Consider the following 7,126-nt stretch of genomic DNA (forward strand, 5'->3'; position numbering starts at 1 on the left):
GGTTGTGTGTTTGGTGGAAGAGGGGGAGTAAATGAAGAAAATCAATCCATTATCATTCTCAGGTTGCATTTTATAAGAAAACATTATTTTTAGTTCACAGAATGCCCAGGTAGAGAGCCACTGAACAACCTATCACAAAAATAAATTACATGTTACTCACTACTTTTGACTTAGTTTGCTGATGTAAAAAGTCAGCCTGCAGTAAAGATAAAAGACAAAAAATAAAACTTAAGGTTGCTAAAATATGCAAAGCTTTTTTCAAGTCATTCTCCATAAATACTTATTATTAATGATAGGGTTTTAAAAAGCAAAAATTCTGATTTGTACTTAACTATGAACACGTTATTTTATAAAACAATAAGGAAAAAATGTGAAGTAAAAACGACAAATGCGGCCTAAATTTACAGTATGATCACCTTGTTTGCTTTCTTCAGAAGAAAACTTTATAATAAAACAATCTCTTCTGCATTTATCCTCAACAGGCTTCAAATTCCACACTAGCTTTCCAAACAACCACAGCAAAGAACTACTGACAAGTCAATGACCAAAATCGAAAGGTTATTTATTTTTACCATAAATTAGCTACTTTTATCAATGTAAAGCAAAAAAAAAAAAAAAGCTTCCCTACCACAATATTAAACAACAAGATAATGCTCGTTTCACCATATTAATAAATTCTACCTGTCACAGCTCTCTGCCTACTCACATATACTATAAAAACTCACAAGATTACCAAACACCACAGCTATCTTAAAAAGTTTCCTCTGACAGTTTAGAAATCTCAGCAAGCCAAGGCAAGCAACTCAGAAACATCTGTTTTCTTTGCCATAGTCTTCCATTAGTGACAGGTAAACCACCTGTTTAAACACTGACACAGAGTTCATCAAGGCAAACTCTACACAGATCTTTCTTTTCTCCAGCAATGATTCAATCTGATAAATGTTATCTTCCTATTCTGTTTTATCAAAATACAATAAAACTTTAAGAAAATCAAGTTAATTATATACAGCCTCATTATCTGAATCAATATCTGAATCAAATTTGGGTTCAATACGTTTCAGTAGCAATCATGATGGAACACAAAGCGTAAAGAAAACAGGAATTACAGCAAGTTCTCATTTTAAAATAGATTTCTGAGGAAAGCAGTTAATTATCAGGCCACTGTAAGCAAGGGCATATATGAAAGCAGGAAAAAATAACAACCAAGAAAATTCTTTTAAGGTTTTTCAGTGTGGCATAAATACTAACTCATCAATGCCCCTTCCCTTAAAAACATCCATAGGGAATCCCATAGGAAAAGAATGCTTTGTAGGGTATTCTGCTAGTAAGTGCTGTGCCACGAGAGAACGCAAGACAAGCTTGTACACATTCATTCTGCACACACATCTTTGCCATACACACAGCAACACAATTCTGAAGGCCTCTAACTCTGCAACGTGCTGCATTGTTTAAAGAAGAGAAATGTACTTGAGAGACATTTTCTGCATGGACTAGAAATCTCCCTTATTTCAAGGCAGGCTTCTATTATCTTTCACCACCCTCTTAGAGGACACTCCGTGACAAAACTAAAACCAGATTTATGAAGCAAGAGAGGAAACCGGGGGAAAAAAATCCCAACCTCGTGGGTGCTGCAATGCTCTTCAAATGCAACAGGGGAATAAATAATCCCACATTCACTTTTTCCCCTGACAAAAACATCTCGCAGTATCTGACCTACATACCCAATTCACAGCACCGCTACCACTGCAGAGCAATGTGAAGACGAGAGCCCACAGCATCACCGTGCGATCGCGGCGAGGTTTACGGGGGACACAAATATTCGCAAAGCTCGTAAAATACTTAAGGTTTTGCAGCTGCAATTTAAGCAACGAAGATCAGCGAGCGTGTGCCCAGCTCCTCAAACAACTGCACCGCCGCGCAGCTCCACCTGCATCGGGCCGGGGCCGTGCCCCCCAGCCCGGGCACCTCCGGCAGCCGGGGCCGCCCCACGGTACCCCGGGGCGCCCGGACAGACCCGCCCCCGGCGCTCCCGCACCCCCGGGGCCGCCCCGCGCACCCACCGACCTGTGCGACGGCGGAGGCCGGGCGGCCGCCGGGGACCCCCCGCGCTGCCCGGCGGCGGCGGGCGCAGCCCCGGCTGGGCGGGCGGCGCGGAGGGAGCGGCCAGGATTCCGGAGCGGAGCCCACCCCCCCGGGGGCGGGGGGGAAGGGGCCGGGGCCTGCCCGCGCCGGGGCACGGCGGGGACGGTGACAGGCGGCGCCGAGACCGGCGCGGCGGGAGCGGGGGCGGGAGGAGGCGGCGGGAGCGGGGGCGGTGGCGCTGCGGCCGCGGCCGGTCCGGTCCGGGGGTCCCGTCGGGCGCGAGGCGCCGCCGCCGCTGCCGCCCGCGAGCTCCGCCCCGCGCGCGCCGGGCCCCGTGACAGGCAGGGAGCGCGAGGCGTCACCGCGCGGCGCCGTCACGGCGAGGGGGCGGTGCGCGCCCAGGGGCTGCGGAGGCGCGTGCGCGCCGGGCCCCCACAGAGCCCCGGGTTCGAGTCCCGCCCGGGGCCGGACCCTCCGCGGCACCCACGGGCCGAGGGCAGCGGGGCCCTGCGGCTCCTGCCGCCGGTTCCAGCCAGGCGAGTCCAGTCTAAGGAAGGCCCAGCCTAGTGCAGTCCCGCGGCTGCGGGATCTGCGCCGTTCAAGGGCAGGATATGAACGCGCACCCCCGTACCACCATGGCCAGCGCTAACTGCAAGAAATCCCTCGCCCCTGCCAGGCCCGGAGCGGCAGCTGCCTCAGCCCCCCGGTGACGCTCTTTAGGACAATTCAGAACGGCGCCGCCGCCTTCAGGTTGCCCATTTCTCCCAGGACTGGCTGAGCCCTCTCTGCAGGAGCCACCTGCTTCCCTCAGGAAGTCAACACACGCAAGGAAGAAGGATGCTATCCCAAATTAATCAGCGAGGAAGCACTCCCTGATACGTAGCAGGACAGCTATTACTGCAACACTTGAAGTCTAAGTAGCCGATGACTGTAAATAATACCACGGCACTGTAATTACTTTTATGCAAGCTTAACAATAACCTTACAGGCATGAACCATGTGTGCGAGATGCACGAATGACCTGTGCATGTTTAGCAAACGCCTTTCTGAGACACCCTGGCAGGCGATGCGTGTTCGGAGAGCGCTGTACCGAGGCACAGCGACCTGCGATCTGTGCCGCGGCACCTGACTCCAGAGCACAGTAATCCCCGCTGAGGTGCTGCTCACATGCTGCTTTCTGGTCATGTGCTCAGAGGTATTTAACATGTAAGACAATTAGAGGCTTGTAAAGTCTGGACAAGCCCTCAAAATCTACCCCAAACAAGGTTATTTTGATCACCCTAAACAAACACGGGGAAAAAATACCGGAAGGGAAGTTTAAGCTTTACATGTCAATTTCCATTGAAATTGACATATCAATTTCCATTGAAATTGACATATGAAACTAAAAAATAGCACATCAAGGTCCGTAGCTCGATTATTTCGCGATCTTCCACTGAAACAGGCTGCAGAGAATGATGAAAACAAATACTAGCATTGTTTTAAAAATCCATTGAAGAGGACGGTGCTAAAGAAAGACCAACTGATGAAGCACATTCAAGAAAGGCACAAGGCACTGAATCACACTGATTCCAGAGCCAACATGAAGGAGATATAGTCATCTCCCAAAGCTAAGACATTTTGTTCCACAGTTGGCAAAATTGTCAGCAGTGTTCATGAGACACTTGTCATGACCACGAGTCTTTAACCAGGCAGTTAAAAAGGTAACCTTTTCTGCCAAATGATAGGGCCAAGAAATAAATAGAGCCAAGAGAACTGCTGATGTGTGATGCTCCTGCACCATCAAGCAAGATCAATGAGCCGCAGCTGCTTACACAGCTCTGAAAACACATCCAGTGTTTCCCTTGCCTTAATGTTACAGTTCATGGCCATTTGTCAGCTTTAGCATCCTGCAAATGGATTTCACTAATGGAGGAGGGGTTAGCGAACAGTACATTTTCAAGACAAAGTTCCCTCACTTCAGAAGAAGCCAGAAAAGGTTGTGGAAAATCATCCCACATTCCTCTGCCCCTGTGGTCCTTTGTATATCTGCACAGAGCCTGCGCAGCACAGAGCACTCTCACATCCCAACACAGTTCTTTGCAGAGGCATCAGTACTAACGTACCATAATCCCTAAATCACAGCATCTTCAATATAAGGAACAGGATAAACAGCTAAATATTGACTTTGAGATAAAAAAATATCTATTGACACCAGGGACCAGCACTTATGACACTGGCTCACAGTGAGCTCAGCCCAAACCCAGGGGCAAATTTTTGGGATCAGGTGTCATGCTACAGGAGTAAAATAAAGCTTATAGAAACAGTGTAATTGCTGATATGGAAAATAACAGTATAAAAATAACTGACAGGAGCTACAATAAAGTATATCGGTTATTTATGCATTCAGTACAAACCCTGTACAGGCTACAGAAGCTGGGAGGTGTGGGGGTGGAAATTATAGGGTAAGCACATCTTAGGATAGTGTACTCAGGCAATTGACTGAAATCTGGCAGAATGGCTCTCCCTGAATTCCAGAATCAATACCTCATTGCAAAAAGAGGTTCTCACCTCCTACATGTATTGCTTGAGGCTAACCAGCCCCTGTATTAGTAACACTACAGCCATAGCTTCTAAACTTCAAATGGGAACAAACCAGCCCCTTTTCATAGCCATGCCATCCTCCTCCTTTTTCTCCCCAAGTTTCTCTTCCTCCCCACCACTCATTCCTATAGCTGGCACCATATTACCACATTCTGAACTACATCCAGAAAAGGACCTAGTTACACTAGAGATTAATTTCACATATATTTAAGCAAATGAGGGGTTAACTGGCAAAGGAACAAGCTGCTGGAGACAGAGCAGATAAGGGAAGACAAAATGGCTTCTTCTGGGAACAAAAGTAGTGTAAAGTTTGTGATGCCAGAATGCTATAACATGATCCAGGAGGAGAGCCAACAGTATTTATAAATTTAAATCCAGCTCACACACATTGAGCAAACAGCCGCATTATTTCAAACCTTTGCTAGTCATGTCTGCTACGCTCCTCTGCCTTTCCATGACAGAAAGAAACATGTGCCTGCATCTCAGTAGTTCCAGTTCCTCCCAATACAATGCACCATCACTGGAACGCTGATGCCAAGAGAGGAAGAGCAAATAGCTTCGGGAGGACAGCCCTAAACCACTGCTGGAAAATTCATAAAAATATACTGCACGCTCTAAGTGAGCCTGGGCAGCAGTACTGATAGGTTTGTCTGCTCCAACTCCATCACTGAAGTTGATGAAGCAATTAATTTACCTTTAGGACTCAGCCACATTCAGTAACCCTGAACACAGACACTCTTGACCTTACTAATAAGACAATTCCCCAATGCCTGCAGCACTCAGCCATCTAACACAGGTCTGCTACTTGAGGTGGCAAGAGGAAACTGGGAGATGCTGATGAGAAGTACATGAAATTACACTATCTGGCAAAGAGCATACTTTCTTAAAGATTATATGGGATATTCTATACAACTATTCAGAAGAATAAACATAGCCATAAATGCTTGTTACAAGCAATGGTTGCCTTGTATTTTTTCATTTACATCTTAAGGCAGACAATGGACATTACTGCAGAATGCCACTGCATAGACTATATTCTCTTTAGCAAACATGACAACTGTCAGTCTTTAAAGAATGAAGATTCTTACACCACAGACTTCATTTTACACTAAGTAAACCCACAGAATAATCAAACTTCATTTTATGCTAAATAAGTACCCTGAATGAGCAAAATTCTGCTTAACACGCAGAGTATCTGTAAAACATAAGGCAAGTACAGGTGACAGTTGAACTACACTGCTGTCACAAATGTAAAGTTTTATGACACATATTCAGATTTAACACCAGACAGTGGAGCAAAGTAGCAGTTGATAAGCACCTATTCATCAGTCAAATGAATACCTAGTAAAGGATAGGCAGAATAGGTGCAGGTTTAGCCAGAGGTAAATATTAAAGCAACCAAAAAAAAGAGATTTCTAACAGAATGGTAGGTGTAACTGTCATTCCAACAGTATTCTCTTTGCTTATTACAACTGCACATTGCAGCAAATGTTTAAGTTTCAGTGTTTGGTCAAGGTATTTCCTTGATTCCTCAGCTTTTTTCTTACAGTTGCTTTCACCTTCCTTGTAAAATAAATAAAAATCAAATCAAGCCCTGTTCTCTCAACTTCAGATACCCAAATCTTACACAGGTCGGGAATATTTTGCTACCACACCCATCTTTTTAACCTCTCAATGCCCTTTGATCGAGGGCTGTTGGCATAGGAAGAGCTTTGCTGCAGCTGATACAATCTGCAGCACAAACAGCAGAAACCTGAAACATTCATGCTGCCAAGCTGACACAACACTGGGTTCCTGCAAGGTGCTGCAAAACTTTTAAAATAATTTTAATCTGCATAAAAATGGACCAAAGAGACAAGACCAAAATAAAACCTCTGTTCTGAGAATTAAACATTTCATGTCCTTCACGGTGCAAGAAGAAAACACAAAACCCAAACAAGTACAAATAAACAAAACAAAACCAACCAACAAACAAGAACACCTGTGATTATTGCTAAACCATTACAGCAAGGAGTTACTATCCCAATATCTAACAAACTGTGATAAGTATTTTAACATTGTGCACAGTAGGAGGAATGTTAGTAGTATTACTGGGGAAAAAAAAAAAGAAAAAGTGGAAAACACTCATGCTTCCCCTTCTCCTTCCAAGGATGCATTTTCTGTATTCTTACACCAGATCATTTTGAGTATATTCTCCTACTGTACTGAGCTGCAGCACTTTATGGCTCCACAAATGCTGGCTGTTTCAACTTCCTGCTAGGGAAAAAGCACACACAGCCTCTTCTAAAGCATCAGCTTTCATCTTTGTAGTACATCCATTGCTTGGCTGAAAGTTGAAGAAGGAGAGGTCAAATAAAAGGTCCTTTTATTCATCCCAAGCAGAAAGGTTTGTTATAGTTCTTACTTGTGAAGGAGTTTATTAATTGCAGAGTGAACCTATCTCCCACACAGGTGAATGCCC

The 7,126-nt window shown here is 45.2% G+C and overlaps 1 protein-coding gene across 3 annotated transcripts in view; it reads right to left on the minus strand.

Annotated features, from left to right (window-relative positions):
- The window catches only part of MAP3K2 (mitogen-activated protein kinase kinase kinase 2), a 50,079-nt gene extending 47,813 nt beyond the window's left edge, over positions 1 to 2,266 (minus strand). For 2 of the 3 annotated variants that reach the window (XM_039381225.1, XM_027734834.2), the window contains exon 1: positions 2,065 to 2,266. The gene's annotated coding sequence lies outside the window, so the exon portion shown is untranslated. Of the gene's footprint in view, positions 1 to 1,721; positions 1,822 to 2,064 lie in introns of those variants that run through there. The other variant, XM_027734832.2, reaches the window with a different exon arrangement.
- Positions 2,267 to 7,126: the final 4,860 nt, after the last annotated feature.

This window comes from Pipra filicauda, unplaced genomic scaffold (genome assembly GCF_003945595.2).
Source record: "Pipra filicauda isolate LSUMZ 115617 unplaced genomic scaffold, ASM394559v2 scaffold218_size1660888_pilon, whole genome shotgun sequence".
Classification (NCBI taxonomy): domain Eukaryota; kingdom Metazoa; phylum Chordata; class Aves; order Passeriformes; family Pipridae; genus Pipra; species Pipra filicauda.